At 39.9% G+C, this 13,175-nt stretch overlaps 1 protein-coding gene across 2 annotated transcripts in view; it reads right to left on the bottom strand.

Annotated features, from left to right (window-relative positions):
* DAB2IP (DAB2 interacting protein) overlaps window positions 1–13,175 on the bottom strand; it is a 323,519-nt gene that overhangs the window by 295,699 nt on the left and 14,645 nt on the right. The window contains exon 1 of one of the 2 annotated variants that reach the window (XM_051979564.1): window positions 43–586. The exons of the other annotated variant lie outside the window; for it this stretch is intronic. The gene's annotated coding sequence lies outside the window, so the exon portion shown is untranslated. Of the gene's footprint in view, window positions 1–42; window positions 587–13,175 lie in introns of those variants that run through there. 2 annotated transcript variants of the gene reach the window in all.

The raw sequence follows: 13,175 nt of genomic DNA, 5'->3' as shown, positions 1-13,175 counted from the left end.
TCCTACAGAACACACACACACAAACACACCCCATTTCCTTACCTTTAAATGCCAAAACGACCGCTTCGTCCTTCAGTCTTGAGGGGTGCCGGGGGTCCCATGATAGCGACCGGAGCTCAAAGCACCCAAGCTGGGTCAGCTGGGGTGAGAGCGCGGCCTCTCAGTGTCCTGGGGGAGTAGGTGACTGCGCGTGCGCTCTCCCCACGGCCCAGGGGTCCGGGCTAGAGCTGGGGGGTGGGGGAGCTTCGGGGAGGGACGTTGGCTCGCTCCCCGTCCCACTGAACCAGGGGATCCGAAGGGGGCCTGTGTGCGCGCCTTCCCCACGCTCGCAGGGGCTTGCAGCCGGGCTGGCTCAGGCAGACAAAGTTTTTCAGCAGGAGCTTAGGGGCCCCAGCCTGTCCAGACCCTGGCCAGCGATGGGTGGGAGAGAAGAACTCCTCTCTACTCCACGCAATCAGTATTGGCTCCTCCAAGATTCTCTCAGACCCGGTGGCCACCGTCGCCGCCACCTCCCAAACTCCTCTGGGTCCCGGCCGTAGCAGTACAGCCGGTGGCTGGAGTCGGGCCCCCCCGCGAGCCAATCAGAGCGTGGCGGCCAGGCGCTTAGCCGCTCGCCAGAGCCTTCGCCGAACATGAATGACTGCAGAGGACTAATGGGTTAGTGAGGCCCGGCCCCTCCAGGCCCCGGGCCCCCTAGGCCCCGCCCCTCCAGCCCCAGGCCCCTCTAAGCCCCGCCCCATAAGCCTCCCCCCGCCCCTCCAGATCCAGCCCAGATGAGGCCGGCCAAGTGAACAATGAGGGAGGGAGGGCTCGAGTGAGACTGGCGTGGGGGGGGAGAGGGAGAAGAGGAGAGAGGGGTAAGTGAAGCCGGAGAGGGGGAGACGCTGCACCTGTTTCCAAACAAACGCACAATAGCCCAAGAGATGCTTCCCAGCTCCAGCCCCTCGGGGAGCCAAACTGACAGAAGGACTGACGAAGTTGCTCCAGCATCGGCCTAAGCCCCAACCTGGATGAGAGCCGCGCAGCGCTGCGTCCCTCCGGGCAAGCGCCCAGCCCTTGCAGTCAAGCCATGTGCCCCCACCCCCACCCCAGCCTAGCCCTGCTTGCTAGGTTTGTTTAGAGGCGGGGCCGGGTTCCCGGAGCGGAGGGGGAGGAGGGCGACGAGGGGCTGGGGAGATTGCTCTGAGATATGTGGAGAATTTCAGGTTCAAGTTCCATCTACACTGTAGTTCTCAGGTTTTGGAGACCGCGGGGGGTCCCGCGCACACTTGGTTGCTTTTCCAGAGGAGTCTAGGGCTGCAACACCTGGACGCGGCCGTATGACCTCAGCTTCCTTGGCCCAAGCCTCTGGAGAAAGACTGGGAGCACCGACCAACCTGAGACTGTGGGCGATTCTGGGGCGGGGGCCAGAACAGGAGCTAGCAGAGGAGTGGCCTAGACCGGGCCCAGTTCAGCCCTGGGTAACACAGCCCAGCCCTGTCTAGCTGAGCTCAACCCATCCACCTAGCTTCTATTAGTCCCCAAAGAGCTGTCTGGCCCTCTCCAATTCTCACAGCTTCACTGGGTTCGAGTTAGCCTACAAGAAGCCCTGCTGTGCCTATCCACGTTCTGTCCAACTTCTTTTGATACAGCCTTACTAAAACCAAGTGTCCAATTGGCCCTCCTCCATCTCTTCAGCCCTGCTTTCTCCAGCTCAGTAGAACACCTCCGACCCAACCTTATTCAGTACAAGAGAACCTTCTTTTATTCCCCACCCCCAACCTGATGGGGGTTTTGGTTCAGAAAAATCTATCAGGGTCTCACTGACACAGCCTGCCTATCCAACTAGATCCAATCCTGGTAACTTTTTTTTTTTTTAAGATACTTCCCTTATCCTTAGAATTTACAGGTGTTTTGCCAGAAATCTTTATGGCTGAGTCCCAAAGTGTTTGGAGCACACCCACCCACCTCCTGAATTCAGCTTAACTATACAGCTGTGAAATTGGAGTCTCCACTTATAAAGACAGCTGGTCTGGGGCCCCAGGGTGGGAGTTTCCATACTAAACCCCTCAGATAGAACTCAAGTGAAGCTAGCCTTACCTCCCCAGTGGAGCAGGGACCTGGTTTTTCCTGAGAGCCTGAGACTCAGGGGAGCAAGGACCCTGTGGAGTGAGGAATAGCATCCACCCCACAATCTAAGAGAAGGCACTAGTGAAAGTTACTATCCCAGTTATAACCAAGGATATCAGTAAAAGCTGAAGATCTTCTAAACACAGGCAGATACCCAGCTGTAAGATGATCCCTCACATTCCTGCCTAATACAGACTGCTGCTGTCGACCTCCAAGCCTGCCTCTAATTCCAGGACAGAAGCTATGACATTAATTCCAAAGACAGCAAATAGGGTTCCATTTTCATGCCCAATAAAACACTATTTAAGTTTGCTCTCCTGCAGCTGGGTAGGCTGTACCCTTATTTGTACAGTCTTACTGAATACATGGCAGATTTTCATTTCCTGTTTCCAATCTTACCCAAATGGACAAAGGTAAAATCCCTCAGCATAATAGTGGAAAGGGAACCAAAATCAGGATTCAAGCCTATAATCTACTATTAACTGGCTCTGGAAGCTTAGGCAAATCATTCAAGGTCTCTGTCTTGGTTTCCTCATCTGTTAAAAAAAAAATATGTTAGAACAGATGACACTTCAAGATCCTTGAAAATTCAACATTCTATCTAAGACCCCTTCCAGTTCTTGCATCCATCAGTCCTGCAATGATTTTATTAAGCACAAAGGACCAGCTCAATATTTTTGGCAGCTAGTGGATTCCTCTTCCTCAGAGTTCTTAAAGCCAAGACTGGATTGAAATATGTCAAATATATTGTAGATTCAATGTCCAAGTACAGATTGAACTAGATATTCTCTGAAATTCTTTCCAGCTTTAAATTCTGTACAATATTTGGTGAGAGGAGTAAAACAAGAAAACATCTATCTGCAGGGACAGAGACAGGTGGAGAAATGGAGATCTTGCACTTGGAATCACATGACTTTTGAGCTCTGCCTCTACCACATAATAGCTTGGGGATGTTATTCACCTTGGAGAGTATTTCCTTTTCTGCAAATGGGGCTGATATTTATCTTATTTATTTCACAGAATAAAATAAGATAGTATATATAAGGGTGCTTTGTAATCATAAAGCATGAGCCACATGTCACATACAATTATAGAATGTCGGACCTGGAGGAAACCTTAATACAGGGACTCTTTACCTTTTTTCGTATCACATATTTTTTTTTTGGCAGTTTGATAAAGCCTTTAAATACCTTCTCAGAACAATATTTTTAAATACACTACAGAAATGTTTACTTTCATTTGGAAGTTAGTGAAAATAAAGATGTGTTTTTTCTCATCTAAGTTGATAGACTGCATAAAAATCTATCCCCAAACTCTTTCTGTGCACTTCAAGTTAAGAACTCCTGAGCTAGAAATATTTCAAATGGAGAAACAAAGACCAAAGGGAAGTCATAAGACTTAGAACCAAAAGAACATTTAAAGATCATCTTTCCATAGTTCTTAACATTTTTTGTGTCATGGACCTCTTTGGCAATCTGGAGAAATCTATGAACCCCTTCTCAGAATAATATTTATAAATATACAAAATAAAATGCATAATATTACAAAAGAAACTAATTATGATTAGTTATTAAATTAAAAAAAAAAACAAGCTCATGGACCCAACATTAAGAACTCTTGCTTAGTCCAAACCCAGTGTTGAGGTAACTCACTAAAAAAAGTCATTATCTCAAAGAGATTACAGATACCAACATGAAAATAAGAAACAGGGGAAAACTTACTTTCAAAGTAGGCATTCCCCCTCCCATCTTTAATATCTTTAGTTAAATTATTGACTGAGGGGGGAAAGAGAAAAGCATTGAATCAAAATTGGAAATAGCAAGAATCTTTATTTATAATTGGAACAAACATGGAAAAGGTTCTTTTTAGTACATCAGGAATCTATACCTCCTACTTTGGCCTTCTACCATGAATGCATAGAATGGTATTTTCCAGAAAACCTGTTTTATACTCCATTTGATAGTCCATCATATGAACTTGGAAGAGCCTCACATAGCTAGCATTCTAAGAAACCCATCCCAGAGGGGATGGATTGAAGTTTCTTATTCCTGTCCTTTGACCCTTTAAGCATAGCTGGGGAAAAGTTGTCTTACTATCTCTTTGCCCTTTACAGAAACCGTACTTTGTAGTGGAAAGAACACCAAACTAGAAATCAGAACACCTAGGCTATCTTCTTGATCAGCTTTGGGATCTTGACTAAGGCACTTCTGAGTCTCTTTATCAATATCTATAAAATGAAAGGGATAAAACAGATGATCTCTATGGCCCTTTCCAGTTTGATATTTTATATTTAAAGTCCATTTCAGGAGCAGCTAGGTGATGCAGTGGTTAGAGCACCAGCCCTGAAGTCTGGAGGACCTGAGTTCAAATCTAACCTCAACCATTTAATATTTCCTAACTGTGCAAGTCACTTAACTTCAATTGCCTCAGCAAAATAAATAAATAAAGTTCTTTTCATTGTTTTTTGTTCTGATATATCTTCTGGCCCAGACCTTTTACATCCCAAAAGCCTTGGACTTCTTGGACAGTCTGGCTTCATGTTCTAAGTAAGCCTCTCTTATTATTGCTCATTTTATTCATCTGTAAAATGGGAGATCCGGTGTTTGATTACCTATCTCATTGGGCTGTTTTGGGGAAACAGCTTTGTATACATTAAAGATTTATAAAAATATGAGCTAAAGTGATCATGATGATCTCAAAAGAAATCCTCTACACTGGAGAAGAACATGTCTGGGACAATTTCTGGTTTATAGCAAATAAGAGCATACACCAATTTCAGACTCTTGTTCAAAATGACAAAAGGTGATTTCTTTGAGATATTAACATAATTACTAGACTCCTATGCTATAGAGAAGCAATTTAAATGAGCCTGTGATTTTCACACAGTTATTTGTCTCAGAAAAGGTAGTTCATCTGCTGTAACGATTCATGACTGTATTCTGTAATCATCAGGAATTATTTTACTAATAACTGAGGTACTTTCAAATAATTTAGTTCTAATACCACAAGACACCTTCCCAGAATAATCAGAGCTTGAGTGATTCCAATTTTCAAGTTTGTACTTTGTTCCCCCCCCCCAAAAAAAAAAAAAAAAAAAAAAAAAAAGAAGAAGGAAAGAAAGAAATTCAATTGAGGGAACCTGGAGTTTCTGCTTCCTGACTCAGTCATCTCAGAGAGAAATGAAATGCCACATCTCAAACTCCAAACACCTTTAAATAGAGAAGGAGGCCCTAGTATTGAGTGAAACTGAGAAGAGATTTGCATATTCTAAAAGAAACTAAGAAATCAAGTTTGTTAATCTCCTTGTTTGAGAGATGAGAAAAACAGAAAGGGATACTCACTTTCCCAAGGTTACCCAGCAAGTGTAAACAATGAGTTATAAACTCCTTAGCCTGGTTTTAAAGGTTCTTAATTATTAAGATCCCATATATAACAATTTCTAATTAACCACATTCCCCAATAATCAATAATGTCTCATCTCCTCTTGAAAAACATAGTTCAAGGTGTTCAGTAAAGCTTTTTTGATTAATTGATTTACATGATTCCACAAATTCTAGATTTTTTAGATCACCTTCTCAAAGTTCAGAATAGTGGTAAGTGTGTCCACTGGATGGAGGTAGAGAAGGGAGAAAAAAGAGTGAAAAAAAGAAATGAGTAGAGGTAGGAAGGTGGATAGAAGTGGAAAAGAGGGATAGGAAAAGTTGATGGAAATGGAGGAAATGGGTAGAAGTGAAGGAAATGGTTATGGAGAGGGGAAGAAGATAATATAGATGAGGAAAGAATAAAAGAAGGAGAGATTTAGTAGGAACGTGCAAGAGGAAGAGCAGGAGGAAGGGGAGGAGCTCATATATTCCCTTTCAGAGACTGTGGCCAAGAGCCAGCTCTCCTGCCTTGTCCCCATCAAAAGCTCAGTCTTTGACTGCCAATAGAGTTTGGAACAGAGACCCTTTGAAGCTACAGACACAGGAAATGTCTGGCTGCACAAAATCTTTGCTGGGCTCTGCTGCTTACCCCTTTGCAGGGCTCCCTCACTCCTTCACTTGTAAGGTATCAGGTTGGGCTATACCTAAAGTCAGCATGTCTGTCTGTCTCTCTTTCTTTCCTCTAAAAACTATTTTCTTATCTTTCTCTCATTTACCCTCTCTTTTCTCTTTCATCTTTTCTGTCTTTCTTTCCCCTTCCTTTGCTTTTCTCCCTTTTTCTCTCTCCTTCCTTCCCTTTTCTTGCCACCAACTTGATTCCTGAGTGACTTCTCTTCCATTCCTCATTTTCCTATTAATTCCAAGCAAATACCTCTTTGCCACACTAATTCTCTTGAGTGGACTGAAAGCTCATAGCAGTGGTGACAACAGCTGGAGCTGTAACTAAATTAAGTTTAGGTTCATTTAGATTTTGTCCTAAGCACTACTGGGGGTGAGGGTTGTAGGAAGCTCTTAATGATTTATGGTTATAAGTGGGTACTGAAGAGGCAATGTGGTGGAACAGGAAAAAAAGACAAATCAAACCTACTGACTGGTAGGCAGAAGACCTTGTTCTTCCACCAACTTGCAGTGTAACCTTCAGCAAGTCACATCTATTCCCTGGACTTTAGTTCTCTCCCTTTGGAAGAACAGGCTCCTAGACTATATGATCTCTAAGATTCCTCTAGTTCTACTGCTTTATTTTTCACCATTCTGATTCTCAGTTTCTAGTCACCTCAACTTTCTATACAGGCATATATTATTTTATTGAGTTTGTTTAACTGTACTTTGTAGATATTGCATTTTTTTTTTTTTTTACAAATTAAAGATCTGTGGCAATCCTGTCTATCAACATCATTTTTCCAATAGTATGTGCTCACATTGTGTCTGTCACATTTTTATAATTCTCACAATGTTAAACTTTTTCAAATTATTATCATATTCCATATATATTATTATGTATGGTAATCTGATCAGTGATCTTTGATGTTATTGTTGTAATTGTTCAGGTGGCATACATAAAAAGCAGCAAAGTTTATTAATATATGATGTGCATGTTTTGGCTGCTCCCATTTCTCTCCCTCTCCTTGGGCCTCCATTTTCCCTAAGATACAATAATATTGAAATTAAGCCAATTATTCATCCTACAGTAGCCTCTCAGTGTTCAAGTGAAAGGAAGAGTCAATTGCTATTGCTAACTTCACTATTGTCTTATTTTTCTTTTTGCTGAGGCAGTTGGGGTTAAGTGACTTGCCCAGAGTCACACAGCTAGGAAGTATTAAGTGTCTGAGGCCAGATTTGAACTTAGGTCCTCCTGACTTCAGAGCTGGTGGTCTATGCATTGCACCAACTAGCTGCCCCTACTGTTGTCTCATTTTAAGAAATTGCCACAGCTACCCCAGTCTTCAAGTAAGGTAGAACCTGATCTGCTCTGATCAGGCAGCAAACATTAACACTGAGGCAAAATCCACTAGCAAAAAAGATTATGATTCACCACTGAAAGTTCAAATAATAGCATTTTTAGCAATAAAATATTTTAATTTATGTATTTTTTTAAAAAAGAATACTTTTGCACACTTGGTAGACTACAATATAAACATAACTTTGATATGCACTGGGAAACCAAAAAAAAAAAAATTTCATGTGACTAGCTTTATTGCATTTTTTTCTTTATTGCAATGTTCTGGAACCAACCCCATAGTATCTCTGAGGTATACTTGTATTCAAAAACTCCATTCAGTTTTAACATTCTCCACTTTAAAATGTCCTCTTGTTCTAAATTTCTTATCTTGTACCATTTGAAAAAATTCTCAAAACTGAGTAGTAGTTCCTTTTTGTAGGCATTTGGACAAGGGAAGAAATTATCTGAAAGTTCTAGCTTCTCTAGCAAAAGAGGATTAATTTTAATAAAAATTCAATACAAAAGCAAGTTATTGCATACAAGGAAGAGCAGGAGCATATTTCTAACCTATTGTGCAAAGTTGGGGCACAATGATTAACAAGTAATCCTGGCACACATATTTCATTTTATTCTGAGGGTGTATAGTCCTGGAGGATCTCCCCATAGTTATGCCTAATTAAGGTTCTTCTGGAAGAACTTCTGTCCTGTGACTTTCTCCCCTCTTGAGTTAACAAAAAAATAACAGGTTTCCTAGCCCCCAGAAAAAGGTGACATTCCTCCTTCCCAGTGATTGGGATTTTTCTGCGACAATTAAAATGATAATTTTTGCAGAAAGGAATAGAATCTGGCATCCTACACCAAAATATAGTAAGTTGTGCTTTGCCAAAGAGAAGCAAAAGAGAAAATGCCACCCAATAGATTAGAAAAATAATATGAAAGAATCCCTGTCCCCAAGATCTGGCCTCTTCTCTTCCTCAAAAGTTCTCATTTCTGTGATTATACATCCTAAATCTCATCTGTAGAATTCTATGATTATGTCATTGGAATACAAACTCCCTGAACTGTAAGGTTGTTTCATTTTTGTCTTCCCATGTGTGGTCAATGCCTTGGATAGTGTTTTGTACATAGTAGGCACTTAATAGATGCTTATTTAGTTGATTTAACTGACACTAGTCATAGCAGAAAAGGCAATTACTTGATATGATATGAAGGGCTCTGGGGAGACTTTTCCACTAAGAAATCATAGATCTAAAAGGGAAAACTTAAAACACTGGATGATAGAGTAAAAAGGAACCCTAGAACACAGGACATGGAACATTAAAGCTAGAATTAAACTGAGAACATAGAATTTTAGAATGCAAAACAAAAAAAAGTTGGAAATAGTAGGAATTGAAGAAAGAATTGTTCAATGTCTTCATATGAAAAAAATGAGACCAAGAGAAAGGGGAAAAAACTTACCGATGGTCATATAGTAAGGATTTATTTTATCAGAGAAGACCCAGCTTCAGTCTACAAGGAATCTTTTCAGAGCAAGAATCTCAAAAACTGCTCTGACTTTATGCCCACTATTCCTTCCTCTAATGAAAGACATAGCGGGGTGGCTTGGAAAATGCTTAAGGAAAGATAGAAGAGCTGAAAGGAAGAAACCTGGGAGTTTGGCCTTCCTTCCCCTGGCAAAACTGGGATTGCTGCCACAGTTGTTGTCATTACTATTGTTCATTGGAAATTTAGGTCAGGCCCCTCCTGGGGTCTCAGTCTGCACATTCTCCCAGACTGAATGGAAATCAATCTTGGAAAGGGGGAGTAGTGTTGAGATGATTATGACTGACCAAAAGCAAGGAACCTCAAGATAACTACAAATAGCTAGGTCAGGCATGCAGAGGCTAGAGAATGAGAAGGCAACAAAGATACATTTTCTCAACTTTACACTTCAGCCAAGAGAATTCAACAGGCAGAAATAATACGTGGAAGGACCATTGCACTGGTAGGCAGGAGACACATTCAAATTCTAGGTCTTTGACTTACTTTGGTGTGTGAATTTGAATTTGTACCAGTCACTCCTTTGACCTTAACACTCTCATGTCTTAAATAATAAGGCTCATATAGCTGACTTTCAATTTCCTTTCAATTCTAAAAATCCCTTGACCAAAATTTGAGTTGGTTTATAACTAGGGTCAAGTCAACTTCTCTAACCTTCAGTTTCTTCATCTGTGAAAAGGGTAGATTATTTACAATGACTTTCTTAACAAGCACCTCATAGAATTCAAGCTGGAAGAGAAGATAAAGATAACTTAGTTCATACTCGGTTTTTATTTTCAACAAATGAGGAAGCTTGGGAACAGTGAAGACCTGACTTGTCCAGACTTACAGAGCCCATAGTGTCTTGACTCCAAGTCCACTAGTCTTGTCTTTGGACCACATTTACCTATTGAAATTATTTGGCCAACTTCATCTTCTGACTCCAGAACCATTTATATTTATTTATTTAGTGCTGAGACAATTAGGGTTAAGTAACTTGTCCAAGTGTATTTAATTTCATTATAGTATTTCAAACTATAAAGGACTACAGAAATGACAGGGAAGGAGGAGATAGAGTGGTTTTGTGCACAAAAAACCCTTAGTTTTTTTTTTTTTTTTTGTTATGTCATGTGAAAAAAATTTACCCTCTATCCTCCCCCATCTATTCTTATCTAGTTCAGGAGTGAAAACACCCTAGACATGACCTTTTCTGCCCAATACTTGTTTATGAACATTACAAAACACTTGACTACTTCCTGTTTGATCTGGAGCCTTCCTCCTAGCTGGAAGTCACGTCCCAGGAAGCTTGAGCTAGGGTACCACATATCTCGCCCATCCACTCTATGGGCACCCAGGACTTTCTTCAAGAGACAAAGGCAGTGAATTGATTAGGCAACCGTAACCTGGCACATGTCAGCAGGTGGAAACTGAGCTTAGATTGTTGAATTGCTATCAGAGGAAACAAAGAGCTCTTAGATGTGGAAGCCCACAAAGATCTCATGAGGACAGAGTCAGCATATACGACCTTTCATCTACATTGCCTCCTCAGATTCATGTTGAGAATAAAGAGAAATGGATTCTAGTCTTGGTTCTGGCCTCAGGTTTGTCTAAGTTTCAGCTCCTCTTTTATAAATAAGGGGATTAGATTGGACTAGATAAACTCACACTTATAAGATTAGAGATTCTTAAACTAGGATACATGGACAAATTTCAGGAGGTTTATAAACTTGGATGGAAAAAAACTTTATTTTCATTAAATAAAATTTAGTATTTTCTTCAATTATTTAAAAACATTATTCTGAGAAATCGTCTAAAGACTTCACCAGGATGTTAATGAAGTCCAAGATATGCAAAAAGTTTAAAAGCCCTCTGACCAAATAATATTTAAGATCAACTCCAACATTTTATTTTCTAAGGTCCCTTTAAGTTCTAATGTTATTCCTACACTTTTTACACACAAGTTTATGCAAAATTCCAAATTCACAAATATATGTGTATTTGTGTATGTGTAGTTTTTTTTTAAAATAGCTATTCCTAATGCATTTAAAATGATTCAACTGAGAAGTGTGATCTCATAAAAATGAGAGTAGTAAATGTGTAATCTGCTATGCAAAATGAGGCATGTCTACACATGAATACCTCTCATTGCACAAAGTGAGGCATATTTGCCATTTAACTGTGACCTGATAGCCATATTTGTCATGTTTACACAGAAAAGGGCAGTCTTCTTCCCTTTTCCTTCCATAGACTGATGTTATAGTTTTTCTGTGTCTGGTGTCATTTCTACCAACACATATTTTTAAAACACCTACTATGTGCCTGGTACTTTGATACGAGGTGAGGATACTTAGACAAAACTGAAAGTGTCTCTAACCTCAGGGACTGAAACAATATTACATATACATAAGTATTTGCAGAATAAATATCAAGTAATGGAGTTGGGGTAAATTTCACATAGTAAATAATGCAGTCCTCTTATGGAGAAATTGAGGTCCAGAAAGTTAGATCAAATTGCCCAAAGTCACCCAGAAAATTAATAACAGAGCCAGAACTAGAACCCAGGCCTCCTGATTGCTATTCGTTTAAATGTATCACCCTACCTCCCACAAGGCATAAAAATTATATAGTTGATGATTTCAAAAAGGCCTGGAGAGACTTACATGAACTGATGCTAAGTGAAGTCAGTAGAACCAAGAGAACATTGTCCACAGCAACAAGAAGATTAGGCGATGATCAATTCTGATGGAAGCGGCTCTTTTCAACAATGAGGTGATTTAGACCAATTCCAATAAACTTGTAATGGAGAGAACCATCTGCATCCAGAAAGAGAACTATGGGGATTGAATGTGGACCCCAACATAATTTTTTTCCTTTTTTGTTGTTGTTTGCTTGCTTTTTGTTTTCTTTTCTCATTTTCCCTTTTGATATGATTTTTCTTATGCAACATGATAAATATGGAATTATATGTAGAAGAATTGTACATATTTAACATATATTGGATTATTTGCTGTCCAGGGAAGGGGAAAAGGGAAGGAGAAATATTTGGAACACAAAGTTTTGCAAGGGTGAATGTTGAAAATTATCTTTGCATGTATTGTAAAAATAAAAAGCTATAATTAAAAAAATTATATAGTTCAAGAGGAAATTAATATTGAGAAAGCTTAAACCCTCTTGTTTAAAAGGGATCTTAGTTGAATGTTCTCCTATACTGACCTCTCAATGCTAAGTTGATATCTTAGTCTGGGTATCACGGCTAATACCACACAGGATCTAACTGTCACTCTCTACCCATCCCTCACTTTTAAATCAAGGTCCCCTTTCTCTAGGCATAAAAATCCAGCCTTAGCCTAAACTGATTCCTCTTCATTTATCTGCATCAAATTGTGGGGCTTAAATGATTTAGGCCCTTCTCTATCCAGTAACATTCTTCTTCATTATTTAATATTCTTCCTGATTTAGCCTCTTCCCAGAGCTCTGTAGGCTGGAGGTAGGGAATAGCAGAAGTCATTGACCTATCCAATGTGACATGCCAATCTAGTCCCTTCTTGGGTTTTAGATTCATAGGATTTAAGATTGAAAGGGACCTTAGCAATTATCTAATTTACCCCTTTCATTTTACAAATGAGGAAAATGAAACAGAAAGAGAGTGGTTTTTTCAAAGATATATCTATATATCTATATCTATCTATCTATATCTATCTATCTATCTATCTATATATATATATATATATAGAGAGAGAGAGAGAGAGAGAGAGAGAGAGTAAGCAATAAAGTCATGATTCCAATCAAAGTCTTTTGATTGAAAACTGATATTATTTCCATTACCAGGGGTGTTCCATCTAGTCATATGTAATCAAATCAATTTATTAATAAGCATTTATTAAGCTAATTCCTCTACCTGTTGACTTGTTCCCATCCCTTCTAGTTTTCTTAAGCAGGTTATCCACGTTCTTCCTATCTCCCAAATCTTTAACCTCTTCCTTTCTACTGATTCCTTTGCACTGCCTTCAAATATTACCAAGTCTCTCCATCCTATTCCTTCAAGTTATCATACTATATCTTTTCTTCTCCAAACTCTTTGAAAAAGTTGTTTACATATACCCAAAACCAAACTGTACATATATGCCTTTCATCCAGTAATACCACTACTAGGTCTGTATCCTAAAGACATCATAAAAAGGGAAAAG

Source organism: Antechinus flavipes, chromosome 2, assembly GCF_016432865.1.
Source record: "Antechinus flavipes isolate AdamAnt ecotype Samford, QLD, Australia chromosome 2, AdamAnt_v2, whole genome shotgun sequence".
Classification (NCBI taxonomy): domain Eukaryota; kingdom Metazoa; phylum Chordata; class Mammalia; order Dasyuromorphia; family Dasyuridae; genus Antechinus; species Antechinus flavipes.
The sequence above is the reverse complement of the archived record's forward strand: the minus strand, read 5'-3'. Positions and strand labels throughout refer to the sequence as shown.